Genomic DNA, 15,793 nt, shown 5'->3' with positions numbered 1-15,793 from the left:
TAAACACAGATTCAACCACAAATACCAGGGAGGTTGTCCAATGCCTTGCAAAGAAGGGAACCTATTGGTAGATGAGGTAAAAATAAATTTAAAAAAATTAAAAAGCTGACATTGAATATCCCTTTGAGCAGGGTGAAATTATTATTATTATTAATTACACTTTGGATGATGTATCAATACACCCAGTCACTACAGTTGCCGGAGAGGAAGGAAACCGCTCAGGGATTTCACCATGAGGCCAATGGTGACCGTTACAGATTTAAATGGCTTTGATTCAAGAAAATTGAGGATGCATCAACAATATTGTAGTTACTCCACAATTCTAAACATAAATGACCGAGTGAAAAGAAGGAAGCACGTACAGAATAAAAATATTCCAGAACATATATCCTGTTTGCAATAAGGCACTAAAGTAAAACAAAAACAAAACGTGGCAATGAAATGTCCTGACAACAAAGAATTATGCTTGTTGCAAATCCAACACAACACATCACCGAGTACCACTCTTCATATTTTCAAGCATGGGAGTGGCTGCATCATGTTATGGGTATGCTTGTCATTGGCAAGGACGGGGAGTTTAGGCATAATCCTAGAGGAAAAGCTGGTTCAGTCTGCTTTCCAACAGACACTAGGAAACAAATTCACCTTTCAGCAGGACAATAACCTAAAATACAAGATCAAATCTACACTGGAGTTGCTTACCAAGAAGACATTGAATTTTCCTGAATGGCCTTGTTAAAGTTTTGACTTAAAATCTGCTTGAAAATTAATGGCAAGACTTGAAAATACCTGCCTAGTAATGATCAACAACAGAGTTGACAAAGACTGAATAATACAAATTATGTGCAAATATTGTACAATCCAGGTGTGCAAAGCTCTTAGAGACTTACCCAGACTCACAGCTGTAATCACTGCCAAAGGTGATTCTAACATGTATTGACTCAGGGGTATGAATACCTTTGTAAATTAGATATTTCTATATTTAATTTTCAATATATTTGCGAACATTTCTAAATACAAGTTTTCACTTATATAGTATTGTGTGTAGATGGGTGAGAATTATTATTTTTGTAATCCATTTTTAATTCAGGCTGTAAATGTGGAATAATTCAAGGGGTATGAATACTTTCTGAAGGCACATTGCATTCTCCTGTTCTATTGGTTTTCTTTAAACTTTCTTTCATTGTCTAGCAGCCAAAGGCATTATCCTAGTCATATTAGCAACCCATGATAGTTGTTGAATCTTAAAATCTCCCCTCTTTCAATATTTCTCATTTTCATCCCTTTCCATAAAACTGCTTGCATGAGCAGTACGCATTTCCGAACGGTGTTTATCTGCACATTTTGGAACATTCGCCCATAGGCCTATTGATATGCGCACATTTCTGCACTTAAATAGGAAAAAAATAGTTAATTATAATGACTCCCTAATATGATGTGTGCTTCCGGATAACGGCCCTGTGCGCTGCTGCAGTGGGAGTCAGGTTAGATTTTTAATATAGGAAATGTGACTTGAAAAGGTTTGAACAGCTATATCACTGAAATCACATTTCCCAACAACAGCAATCTTTTATCTTCTTAACACTCAGCCGTGTCCTGTGCAGTGTGCAGGCGTGTTAGTGCTCACATGACCTTCGACATCAAACACTGTTAGAAGACTGCAGTGCGTTTGACAACCCGTTTACTTCTTGGCCTCTGATTGGCTGCGGGGGAGAGCGAGGCTGATGAGTGCCCTGCAGTAGCTTTGGTGGTGTCAATCACTGTCAGTGAAGTCATTAAAGGAGTTTATCGAGCGACAGGAGGACATACTTAACTCTACTCTCTCACCCATAGAAAATAATATAATATTTATGCTCACATGCCTTTTGCCATTGATAAAAGGGTAGAGGTGAGAATCCATTGGTAATTACATTTTAGTCAGGTCCTTCTGTAGCTCAGTTGGTAGAGCATGGCGCTTGTAATGCCAGGGTAGTGGGTTCGATCCCCGGGACCACCCATATGTAGAATGTATGCACACATGACTGTAAGTTGCTTTGGATAAAATCGTCTGCTAAATGGCATATATTATTTATATATTAGCCGCAGTCATCAGATGCTCTTCTTAATTCAATGACTTCAACTCTAAAGTAGGCATCAAATCTGTGCTCAGTACTTCTGATGTTTTAGAACACATAGCCATATTCTTTATTTGCTGATGTGGAAATCACATCTTTATTCCTGGCTGGTGGAGGAGGAATGTATAATAATAATAATAATAATAATATAATAATAATGTCCCTTGCAATGCCTGAGCAAAGACATGTTACAAGGAGCTGAACAGGCACGCTGGGCATGTGCCCAGGGAACCACCAACCGATTCTTTTGTTTGGAGAGAGATAAGCCTTGCTTTTTCTTTCTGTGGCTGTACCACTGTGTGGAAGTCATGTGACATTCATATGACCCAGCTTTCATGTACTTTAGACACACACAATTACACTGGAGGGTTGTGAACAGCACAAAGAAAATATGGAAATAATTTACCTTGAGAAATGGTGCATCAAGCTACTATGAGTTAGCCTGGTCACTGTGTTCACCATAATGTCATATAACTTTTTAAGGAAGTTCGTATCAGATACCCTAGTATCATGTTGCCAAAAGCACAAAGGAAGACAGCTGGTTGATCGCCCGTTCTATGGCAAAGTGGACATGATCACACAACCTGCCAATATCACAACATGAGAAGACACAGCAAATGCATCCACACGCAATATGACACCAGCATTACATTGGAGACCATTCAGTAGATCACAGATAAAGATCGAGACAGGAGAGCTGAACCACCAACACTCAACTAATCCCCTCTCTGTTGTCAAATCTGTTTCACCTCGGTCTTATTGTAGCTGGGGACTTTAATAAAGCAAATCTGAGGAACGACAACACTATCAACATACAGCTGGCTGGTTACACACTGTACCGGCAGGATAGAACAGAGACGTCTGGTAAGACAAGGGGCGGGGACTATTTACTTCTTGTAAATAACACCTGGTGCACGATATCTAAGAAAGTCTCGAGCTGCTGCGCGCTTAAGTCTATAAGATGTAGACCACAATATCGATCAAGAGAGTCTTCATCTGTATTTTTCGTAGCTGTTTACATACCACCACAGTCAGAGGCTGGCACTAACACAACATTGAATGAGCTTTATTACGCCATAAGCAAACAAGAAAACGCTCACCCAGAGGCGGCACTCCTAGTGGCCGGGGACTTTGATGCAGGGAAACTTAAACCCGTTTGACCAAATTCCTACAGCATGTTAAATATGCAACCACAGGGAGAAAAACCTCTGGACCACCTTTACTGGTGCTTCCTGCTTTAATTCTGCTTGTAAGCAAGAATCAGGAGGATAGAATTATGGTCACGACTCCAACACCATCATTAAGTTTGTCTATGATAGGTAGGTGGTAGGCCTGATCACCGACAACGATGAGACAGCCTATAGGGAGGTCAGTGACCTGGCCGTGTGGTGCCAGGGCAACAACCTCTCCCTCAATGTGATCAAGACAAAGGAGATGATTGTGGACTACAGGAAAAAGAGGACCGAGCACGCCCCCGTTCTCATCGACAGAGCTGCATTGGAGCAGGTTGAGAGCATCAAGTTCCTTGGTGTCCACATCACCAACAAACTAACATGGTCCAAGCACACAAAGACAATCGTGAAGAGGGCACAATAAAACCTATTCCCCCTCAGGAGACTGAAAAGATTTGGCATGGGTCCCCAGATCCTCAAAAGAATTTACAGCTGCACCATCGAGAGCACCCTGACTAGAGGTCGACTGATTATGATTTTTCAAGGCCGATACCGATGCCGATTGTTGGAGGACCAAAAAAAGCCGATACAGATTAATCGGCCGATTTTTTAACATTTTATTTATTTGTAATAATGACAATTACAACAATACTGAATGAACACTTATTTTAACTTAATATAATACATCAATAAAATCTATTTAGTCTCAAGTAAATAATGAAACATGTTCAATTTGGTTTAAATAATGCAAAAACAAAGTGTTGGAGTAGAAAGTAAAAGTGCAATATGTGCCATGTAAGAAAGCTAACCTCTCAGTTCCTTGCTCAGAACATGAGAACAAATGAAAGCTGGTGGTTTCTTTTAACATGAGTCTTCAATATTCCCAGGTAAGAAGTTTTAGGTTGTAGTTATTATAGGAATTATAGGACTATTTCCCTCTATACCATTTGTATTTCATTAACCTTTGACTATTGGATGTTCTTATAGGCACTTTAGTATTGCCAGGTTAACTGTATAGCTTCCGTCCCTCTCCTCACTCCTCCCTGGGCTCGAACCAGCAACACAACGACAACAGCCACCATCGAAGCAGCGTTACCCATGCAGAGCAAGGAGAACAACTACTAGAAGGCTCAGAGCGAGTGACGTTTGAAACGCTATTAGCGTGCGAACTAGCTAGCCATTTCACTTCGGTTACACCAGCCTCATCTCGGGAGTTGATAGGCTTGACGCACAATGAAGAGCTGCTGGCAAAATGCCCGAAAGTGCTGTTTAAATTAATGTTTACGCGCCTGCTTCTGCCTACCACCGCTCAGTCAGATACTTAGATACTTGTATGCTCAGTCAGAATATATGCAACGCAGGACACGCTAGATAATATCTAGTAATTTCAGCAACCATGTGTAGTTAACTAGTGATTATGACTGATTGTTTTTTATAAGATAAGTTTAATGATAGCTAGCAACTTACCTTGGCTTACTGCATTCGCGTAACAGGCAGTCTCCTTGTGGAGTCCAACAAGAGAGAGGCAGGTCGTTATTGCGTTGGACTAGTTAACTGTAAGGTTGCAAGATTGGAACCCCCAAGCTGACAATGTGAAAATCTGTCGTTCTGCCCCTGAACAAGGTGGTTAACCCACCGTTCCAAGGCCGTCATTGAAAATAAGAATGTGTTCTTAACTGACTTGCCTAGTTAAATAAAGATTAAAGGTGTAAATCATTTTAATTAAAAATCGGCGCCCAAGAACACCTATTTCCGATTGTTATGAAAACTTGAAATCGGCCCTAATTAATTGTAAGTCGCTCTGGATAAGAGCGTCTGCTAAATGACTTAAATGTAAATGTAAATGTAATTTAATAGCGTGGTTGGTAAGACGTGGTTGGTAAGACGTGGTTGGTAAGAGCAGACAAGACAGCAGCCTCCCCTCCGGCGCCATCGTCAGATTGTTGTTGTCATGGGCAACAGTCCCCTATGTGACATCTATATACGTAACCACTAAAGCGCACCAACTATTGTACTTTACTACTTTCCCTACCTACTAACTCAGTAGAGGTCAGACTAACAGACCAATAACCCTGCACTGACAGTCCCTGAGGTGAAAGCTCGGCGTAATTTCATTGACATGTTTAGGGTTCTCCTCACATGACATAGACAGACGGGCAGACTCAAAACAGATGCTCAAAACAGACATGCCACAAGTTCAATCACTTCAATTGCAGTCCTCAGCCACAATCCACTGATACCAACAATGACATCACTCACAACCCTCCCTTTGCTGTAAAGTGATACGACACTCCTCTCATATCTCATTTGACATATGTAACAAGATCAGACAACCATGACTGCTTATGAGTCATATGATGGATGCTAGCCAATCATAATGGGGGGTATGAGAGTGATGGAGATCAATGCTAATGCAGTTGGATTCAATACACACCCTATAGCTTCTTAGTCCACAATGTGTTTAAAATAGTATTTTATTAGCTCCATCTCATTTCCATGTCTTTAGCCAGTAGGAGGGGCATGCTATTGGGCTGTGTATTGAACAGGAGGGCACTGGTTTCAAATGTCACCATCTCATAAATACGTGAAATCAAAGTGTTACCAAGACCACAATCAGGTTGTTAGAGAGGCTATGTAGTGGTAGGTGGGAAGAGAGATCCCATCCGACAGTGAGTGCTTAGCATATCCTAAGCAAACTCTTTGGGAAGAATAAGAGCTTGCAGTAGGTGGAATGTTTATGGCAATGTTGAATAACAACATGAAAAATAGTGGAATGGATTTACTCCAATATTTGAAACAAGAAGAAACCAATTCAAAAGAGAGGGCGCAGAATGTCATCCTCACTTTCTTGTGTGTTATATGTTCAGGAAAACACCCTTGTGGCAGTTAAGCATCACATTAGCCTGCATACTGGATGGCTATTTTAAATGTATAAGAGCTTTTTTAAGAGAGCAACAGACTACATTAGACATGGTGATGCTTGGAATTGGAATGACTCAGCTGTTTAGAGTGCAGAAATCCAAAGCCAGCATTCTAAAGCTTTTACATATAGGGCATTGTTCACACACACAGACATGTACACACCCATGTGCACTTTCTATAAAAGCACCAGTTCAGAGTGCAGCAGCAGTCCATAAGCAGGACTTATTGGTCCCAGCCCTAGCCCTGGGGGCAAAGAGCAGACCCGATGCTGAAACTAGTATCACATGACATAGGGGGGGTATTATTGAATGAAACAACATGGAGGCCTAATGGAGGGGGCCTCTAGGGGCTCGTATAGGAAGGTCTCAATGGAGCTGCCAGCTGCTGTTGAGAGCTGGAGGGCATTACTAAGAGACTGGAAACAGTACATATGCTGCTTGTCATCCAAACACATTAGAGCCAAGATGGCAGTCAGCACAAATCAGACTTCTTGAGGTGGGACACATCATACTGATGCCTTGTCTAGCCTTAGTATACACATTGATACAACACACCTGTCTGCCAGTATTAGCAGCCCCTGCACATTAATAATCTACTTAAGCGCAACGAGGCTCATAAATATCCTATGATTCAAAACACTCCCAATCAAACAAAGATCCATAATCTTACCCAACACACCTGTGTACACACAATCCCTTCACATCCATGTCACAGTGTTGCTTTTGGCTAGTGGCAAGTCCAATCATACATTCTGAGAGTCTGTTTATTACTAATTTAGGTGAAAAAGATATGGGAATAAATGTTGCAATTATTGACAATGAGAGACGAAAAACAGTGCCACGCACACCTTCCACCGGACCGTGAAACACATAGCTCTGTCAGATAGCAGCAATAAGCGGGGCTAAATATAGCTGTAATGATAGGCCCCATAGTGAGACTGTGGAGACGGAGAAACAGATCAGACTACTGTCAAAGTCACATCAACCCCACATTACAACCAGCTCTACTGAAACTTTTCAGAGTGGGGTTTGCGGGCCACTCTGACATTCATGTTCTACTGTTACACACACAGTCTTCTATTGAGCACTGCTACCCAAATCCTGTCTGGGGTCAGACATTCAATTGTTATAGTGATGTTATAACACATTGCTAAACCACAATACAATTCAAAACAACAGACACGAGATTACACTGCCAGGCCACTCTGGCAATAAAGGTGTTGAGTTTAAACCAAGCTGTTAAATACTCAGTTGTTCAATGCTCACTCACCTTAAAAATAGCAGGTAAGTTGTAAATTCAAGACCTTGAGATACAAGTAAACTCTTGACTCTCAGTGACACAGTTCTGTGACTAAACATGCAACCTTTATGCTGGTGTGGTCTAGTAATGACATCTTATCTGCTCAACTAGACAGTTTTCCAAGGCCACCACCATTGCTGGGTATGACTGGTTTGTGCTGCGTTCACACACCGGCCATGACAGATTGTGTGTATTAGAAATACACGCACATATATACACAGACATACACACAACCCGAGTATCCCCTGATACTATGAGTTATGGAGGTCCTCCGTGGGCAGAACCTCTGTGGAGACATTCAGCTGTTGTGGGGTGGTAGTGTGGTACTAAACACAAAGTAGCAAACGCAGCAGGCTGGGACCTACACAGACAGGTGCCAGGGGAACACACACAGAGATATGTGGAAGTGGAGGAGAACGCCTCCATCAGAGAACCAAGGAATGTCCAGCTGACTTACACTATGGAGTGTCAAAACTGGCAATGAATACAATCACAGTCAGAGGAATTCCACTTGTTCTGTACATTTGGGGTGATGGTACAGAGAGCTTAGCGCTGTCTGGGTTATCTAGTACACTTGGGAGACAGTATCACATGTCATTGACAATAACTGGTCTCCAGACGTGACACTTGGCATTCAGGCCGAGGTGTTCAATCTTGGTTTCATCAGACCAGAGAATCTACCATAAAGGCCTGATTGGTGGAGTGTTGCAGAGATGTTTGTCCTTCTGGAAGGTTCTTCCATCTCGACAGAGGAACTCTGGAGCTCTGTCAGAGTGACCATCGGGTTCTTGGTCACCTCCCTGACCAAGGCCCTCCTCCCCCGATTGCTCAGTTTGGCCAGGCGGCCAGCTCTAGGAAGAGTCTCGGTGGTTCCAAACTTCTTCCATTTAAGAATGATGGAGGCCACTCTGTTCATGGGGACCTTCAATGCTGAAGAAATGTTTTTGTACCCTTCCCCAGATCTGTGCCTTGACATAATCCTGTCTCGGAGGATGGGGGTATTTGTGTGTAGATTGCTGAGGAATTGTTTTTATTAATCCATTTTAGAATAAGGCTGTAACAAAACAAAATGTGGAAAAAGTCAAAGGGTCTGAATACCCCCCAAAGGAACTGTATGTATAGTTTTTTTTTGAGGACGTAACAGATCATATCAAATGGATGACATAGTACACAAAAACGGGGACCCGTTTTGGCTTGTGAGTACAACTTCCATAACTACTGGCTGAAATGATACAAAAGATCTGGAGCGTCACATTAAGTGCCCTCTAGTACAAATGTGAACAACAAATATGAATAATAATACGTCAATGAACAGTTACATAATTCCCATAGTTCTTTTTTTTACCACTATTACATAAATGTCTAAGCATAGCATAAACATTCACGGTACAGTAACATCCCCAGGGTTATAACAGTGTGTCTTCTGCATGGCTGGAGAGCAGTAGGGAAAGAGAGCGTTTGTACTATTGGCCTTAGGATGATCGGTTGACAGATGCAGAGCCGTCGGAAAACGTGTGGGGGGGGGCGGCATTTGCCACAGTATTTTTCAATTATGTGTGGCAGCGCCACACCACTATTCATTTAGTTTAACAAAATATATTGAAGCAAACATTAAAATGGTTGTTTTTTTTTGACTGATTTGCCTCGTGATTTGTCAACTCACACACAATTTATCTGTCGTTCACATCAGAGTGTTTGCTTCAGGCTCTTTGCAAGTCGTGGCCAATCAGATTCACAGAAATCGCAGGTTGTGCAGACCGGGCACAAAGCACAAAGCTCAAGGCGTGCTCTTCACTTTCCTCCAGTATTTATTTAGCAAGCGTGATAACACATCACTCCCGACAGACACAAGCAAAAACTCTATACATCTAACATGTGAGATCTGACATGCTGTATGGCATGGAAATTAGACTATGTTTCAGTCTGATCAACTGTAGGCTACTATCAACAGCAGCTGCATAGTCTAGCCTACTACATACAGTATGTGCCCTGTACCTCTGGCCAGGGTAAACAAAGTGGTAACGCTGTGTATTTATAGTCCATTTGATTGTGAGAAAATGTGAATGGGATCACATTTGGTTTAAATTCAAACTTGGGCTGACTAGGCAACCCACACTTTTTCAATCCAAAATCATTAACTGGAATGAATCAATAAACACAATAGCTGACATAGATTGAGTAAATGTTTCATTAGGCCTACAGTTGCATAGGGCAGGACTTCACAATGTCAACCTGGATAAAGCAAGCTCAGCCCTGTGAGTTTTATTGTCCATTTATGATGCTTTCTCTGTGTATAAATATAATTCATATGAACAAGTACAAGGCTGCTGCAGTTTGACAGAGTTTTTATATTCCCCAAGGTGAGGAGTTTTTCTAAACCATGTGACCTGATTCTAAAAAACTTGGATCCCATCATAGCCCATATTAAACCTTTTTACAACAGATTAATCATGTCATACCATATAAGATCTGGAGTTTCACCTGGTTAGGTTACCAGTTCAGGAAAATCTATTGGACCCAGAATAGTTTTTCCGCCACTAGGGCTGTAACAGTCATGACATTTTGTCAGCCGGTGATTGTCATGCAAATAACTACCGGTCTCAATGTAATTGATCGTTCATAAACATAAACACGTTTAGCATCTCCTGGCTTCCACGCATAGCCTACAAGCCACAGAAGCATACCGTTGGAACATGTACATTTATAAAGTTTAAAAAATATATATTTAATATAGCCTATACAATGGTATACTGGCCATATACCACACCTCCTCTGCCTTATTGCTTAATAATAAGTGAAAGTCGTGGTATATACCACAACTATGACAAAACATATTTGTACTGTTCTAATTACATTAGCAACCAGTTTATAAGAGCAATAAGGCACCTAGGGGGTTTATGGAGTACAGGCCAATATACCATGGCTAAGGGCTGTATCCAGGCACTTTGTGTTGCGTGCATAAGAACAGCCCTTAGCCATGGTATATTGGCCTGTACCCCCTCATGCTTATTGCTTAAATATACCAGTGACTAAACACAACAGTGATGAGAGACAAAGAACAACCATTTGAGCCATTGCAATATGCCCATTCTAGAAAATATTATATAAAATCATTGACAAGTGATCCATGTATTGTACTTTATATTCCTTACTCTTCTACAGGACTCAAAGGATTACCCTGAGTAATGACTTCTGTTATTGACATATTATTGTGGTTATCATGTAAATATTGTATATTTATGCACGGTGTCTCCTCTTTCCCTATCACACAGGTGACATGCGCTCAGAATAACATGGATAAAGAAAAGTACTACAGCGTAGTAAACTAATGGTACACTTTGAATTAGTATAGTGGTAAACTTTTTAAAGTAAAATGGACTCCTACCTGGAAGAACAGAATTATGAAGTTATTCGGTCAGGTTTACTAGGGTCCACGGTCCAACGAAGGCAAGTGTCAGATGAAGGCAGTGGCTGTCCTGAAGTTGAAGTTATCCTCTTGGTATCACCATCGCCAAGTTTGTTTCTCTATGTAAGAACAGTTTTCTTTAGAATGTGAACAATAAGTGGAAAACGCAACAACAAAAATGGCAGAAAGATAATTACACCGCATTTTCTCACTAAAGCCTTCTAAACTATTATTGTTGTTCAATAAAACATTATCTTGAGTCTTGACGTTGAAATGTGGTTACAATTCAATTATTGTAATATGACTCATGTAAAGAACCTTGGAAATAACCCCAGGTTTCGCTATAATCTCGTCCCCAGACACTTCCGCTTTATATGCGCAATAGCTTGGGGACAAGGTTAGTTGCACTTTAGTCATGATAAACGCAAACAACAGCATTATCGTGTCAACACCGATACAATATAATGATAACGTCGAATGATGTTCGGAAGCAACAGTCATACATATCCACGTGTCCGTGCCGTGTAAATAATTCAAACGTCCATCAGAAAACAGTTCAGCGGAATTCTCAAAAGAGATTAGATGCATGATGCTTTATCATTCCAGCATCCTCCTCTACTTGATGGGCGGAGCGTTCAGACGTCACCTGGACCTCAATAGAGTCCCACGGCGGAGGTGTCATAATACCCATAAAACCTAGCAGTCAAACAGGGAAATGGTTCCAATCGTTTTTCCATCATTATTTTTTGTCCCATAAGATATTTCAGAAACACTTAAAATACTGTATGTGTTTCGTGTAGGCTTACCTTGGCATGACGTTTTGATAACCATGTACTTCTCTCTTGGACAATATTACTTTTATCAATATATTCAGCTCTATTTACGCTCAGATTCGAAAATGCTAATTGATATCAAATGCAAAACAACAAATCCCTGCAAGCTCCTGCACATCATCTCTAGCTGACACCTTTGCTAACAGGTTTGTGTGAAAATAAAACTTGAACAAGTCAGTTTACAGAATTGTCCACTTGAAGAAATATTGCCAATTTATTCATTACTACATTTAGCTAACATTAGATAATTAATCCAGAGATTCTAACCTTTGCCTTGATTCACCAGTCTCGTCCCGATCATCATAGCATTTGTAGTTCTTTATGATAGCCTCATTAGCAGCTAATCAGCATTTCATTTTGGGGGGGGGTAAATACAGGTGAATATATTGATAAAAGTCACCTTGTCTTAGAGAGATTCACACGGTTATCAAAACATCACGCCAGGGTAAGTCTACACAAAACACAGACCTTATTTTAAGTGTTTCTAAAATCCTAAATGGGAAAAATGAGTAAGGTAAAATGATTGGAACCATTTCCCTGTTTGACCACTAGGAGTTTATGAGTATTATGAGTATTATTACCAAAATACTCAGAGTAATATTATTTGTGAGCATTATTTTGGGTGGCAGGTAGCCTAGTGGTTGGGCCAGTAACCAAAAGGTTTCTGGATCAAATCGCCAAGGTAAAAATGTGCCATTTTGCCTCTGAACAAGGCAGTGCTCCCCGGTAGGCTGTCATTGAAATTAAGAATTTGTTCTTAACTGACTTGCCTAGTTAAATAAATAAAAAGATTGAAAGATTATGACTCATAATGTGGTACTCTATGGTTTGGCAACATCTCTAATCTCAATGTGTGAGATAACAAGTGATGCAAAATTATTTCGTTTTAGTAGAACCCCCGTTTGGACGGTTCGATAACAAAAGTAAAAGCCGTTAGAAATATTCCATATCTTTCCCAATTTGAATAACTAGTCCACATGATCGACAGGAGTCATGATCCATGTTTTTCTGCCTTCCCAAACTTCGACCTCATTCTCGTTCGTGTTGACACTGACGTCATCTGTCATATTTTCATCCTGCCCTCAGTGTAAATGTGCACGCTCGCTAGTATGAGTTTTTGCGCACGTATGGGATATACAGTAAGGCAGGCACATGTGTTATCAGAGAGTAAGGTATGTAAAACATTTGCATAAAAAACATAATGAAAATAGGGGGTTGGATCATTTCTGCACATAAATAATCTCAAACGTTCCTGTATAGTTACATCTCTACCATGGTCCCTACCCCCCACCTTCACTCTTTCACAGACACAGTATATGACTCTTTCTCTTCTCACATCAATACACGTACATTGAACAATTTTCAGAGGGATAAAAGTGCATGTTTTCGTTCCACTCTTAGCCGTTACCTCTCAAATCCCTTTGATGATCATCCATGTGAAGGGAAGCTTCTCTTCGTGACATTTTAATCTAGTGAGAAACCTGAGAGCTCTCTGGTCTAAACGTTTAAAACCAATAAACAAAGGGAATAACTTACATTCGAATAGAAAATACATACATAAAAATTGAGGTTCTGTTGTGGGATCATGTACAGAACAATAAACCAAGTTATTCATGTAATGATATGTCTTAATAGAATCTGTATAGTGGTCATGCATCACAATGACCACTAGGTGACAGTGTTAAGCTTCTCCTGACATCGCCCCCAAGTCAGTCAGTCATCTACATTTACATTTACATTTAAGTCATTTAGCAGACGCTCTTATCCAGAGCGACTTACAAATTGGTGCATTCACCTTATGACATCCAGTGGGACAGTCACTTAACAATAGTGCATCTAAAACTTAGGGGGGGTGGGGTGAGAAGGATTACTTTATCCTATCCTAGGTATTCCTTAAAGAGGTGGGGTTTCAGGTGTCTCCGGAAGGTGGTGATTGACTCCGCTGTCCTGGCGTCGTGAGGGAGTTTGTTCCACCATTGGGGGGCCAGGGCAGCGAACAGTTTTGACTGGGCTGAGCGGGAGCTGTACTTCCTCAGTGGTAGGGAGGCGAGCAGGCCAGAGGTGGATGAACGCAGTGCCCTTGTTTGGGTGTAGGGCCTGATCAGAGCCTGGAGGTACTGAGGTGCCGTTCCCCTCACAGCTCCGTAGGCAAGCACCATGGTCTTGTAGCGGATGCGAGCTTCAACTGGAAGCCAGTGGAGAGAACGGAGCAGCGGGGTGACGTGAGAGAACTTGGGAAGGTTGAACACCAGACGGGCTGCGGCGTTCTGGATGAGTTGAAGGGTTTAATGGCACAGGCAGGGAGCCCAGCCAACAGCGAGTTGCAGTAATCCAGACGGGAGATGACAAGTGCCTGGATTAGGACCTGCGCCGCTTCCTGTGTGAGGCAGGGTCGTACTCTGCGGATGTTGTAGAGCATGAACCTACAGGAACGGGCCACCGCCTTGATGTTAGTTGAGAACGACAGGGTGTTGTCCAGGATCACGCCAAGGTTCTTGGCGCTCTGGGAGGAGGACACAATGGAGTTGTCAACCGTGATGGCGAGATCATGGAACGGGCAGTCCTTCCCCGGGAGGAAGAGCAGCTCCGTCTTGCCGAGGTTCAGCTTGAGGTGGTGATCCGTCATCCACACTGATATGTCTGCCAGACATGCAGAGATGCGATTCGCCACCTGGTCATCAGAAGGGGGAAAGGAGAAGATTAATTGTGTGTCGTCTGCATAGCAATGATAAGAGAGACCATGTGAGGTTATGACAGAGCCAAGTGACTTGGTGTATAGCGAGAATAGGAGAGGGCCAAGAACAGAGCCCTGGGGGACACCAGTGGTGAGAGCGCGTGGTGAGGAGACAGATTCTCGCCACGCCACCTGGTAGGAGCGACCTGTCAGGTAGGACGCAATCCAAGCGTGGGCCGCGCCGGAGATGCCCAACTCGGAGAGGGTGGAGAGGAGGATCTGATGGTTCACAGTATCGAAGGCAGCCGATAGATCTAGAAGGATGAGAGCAGAGGAGAGAGAGTTAGCTTTAGCAGTGCGGAGCGCCTCCGTGATACAGAGGAGAGCAGTCTCAGTTGAATGACTAGTCTTGAAACCTGACTGATTTGGATCAAGAAGGTCATTCAGAGAGAGATAGCGGGAGAGCTGGCCAAGGACGGCACGTTCAAGAGTTTTGGAGAGAAAAGAAAGAAGGGATACTGGTCTGTAATTGTTGACATCGGAGGGATCGAGTGTAGGTTTTTTCAGAAGGGGTGCAACTCTCGCTCTCTTGAAGACGGAAGGGACGTAGCCAACGGTCAGGGATGAGTTGATGAGCGAGGTGAGGTAAGGGAGAAGGTCTCCGGAAATGGTCTGGAGAAGAGAGGAGGGGATAGGGTCAAGCGGGCAGGTTGTTGGGCGGCCGGCCGTCACAAGACGCGAGATTTCATCTGGAGAGAGAGGGAGAAAGAGGTCAGAGCACAGGGTAGGGCAGTGTGAGCAGAACCAGCGGTGTCGTTTGACTTAGCAAACGAGGATCGGATGTCGTCGACCTTCTTTTCAAAATGGTTGACGAAGTCATCTGCAGAGAGGAGGAGGGGGGGGGGGGCGGAGGATTCAGGAGGGAGGAGAAGGTGGCAAGGAGCTTCCTAGGGTTAGAGGCAGATGCTTGGAATTTAGCGTGGTAGAAAGTGGCTTTAGCAGCAGAGACAGAGGAGGAAAATGTAGAGAGGAGGGAGTGAAAGGATGCCAGGTCCGCAGGGAGGCGAGTTTTCCTCCATTTCCGCTCGGCTGCCCGGAGCCCTGTTCTGTGAGCTCGCAATGAGTCATCGAGCCACGGAGCGGGAGGGGAGGACCGAGCCGGCCTGGAGGATAGGGGACATAGAGAGTCAAGGGATGCAGAGAGGGAGGAGAGGAGGGTTGAGGAGGCAGAATCAGGAGATAGGTGGGAGAAGGTTTGAGCGGAGGGAAGAGATGATAGGATGGAAGAGGAGAGAGTAGCGGGGGAGAGAGAGCGAAGGTTGGGACGGCGCGATACCATCCGAGTAGGGGCAGTGTGGGAGGTGTTGGATGAG

At 42.8% G+C, this 15,793-nt stretch overlaps 1 protein-coding gene across 15 annotated transcripts in view; it reads right to left on the bottom strand.

The window, feature by feature from the left end:
* ccser2a (coiled-coil serine-rich protein 2a) overlaps window positions 1-11,528 on the bottom strand; it is a 64,069-nt gene extending 52,541 nt beyond the window's left edge. For 5 of the 15 annotated variants that reach the window (XM_046358543.1, XM_046358541.1, XM_046358544.1 and 2 more), the window contains exon 1: window positions 10,893-11,528. The gene's annotated coding sequence lies outside the window, so the exon portion shown is untranslated. The remainder of the gene's footprint in view (window positions 1-10,892) is intronic. The other 10 variants (XM_046358545.1, XM_046358547.1, XM_046358553.1 and 7 more) reach the window with 5 other exon arrangements.
* Between the last annotated feature and the right edge of the window lie 4,265 nt (window positions 11,529-15,793).

Source organism: Oncorhynchus gorbuscha, linkage group LG08 (genome assembly GCF_021184085.1).
Source record: "Oncorhynchus gorbuscha isolate QuinsamMale2020 ecotype Even-year linkage group LG08, OgorEven_v1.0, whole genome shotgun sequence".
Classification (NCBI taxonomy): domain Eukaryota; kingdom Metazoa; phylum Chordata; class Actinopteri; order Salmoniformes; family Salmonidae; genus Oncorhynchus; species Oncorhynchus gorbuscha.
Note: the sequence above shows the minus strand (reverse complement) of the source record. Positions and strands in the feature narration are given on the sequence as shown.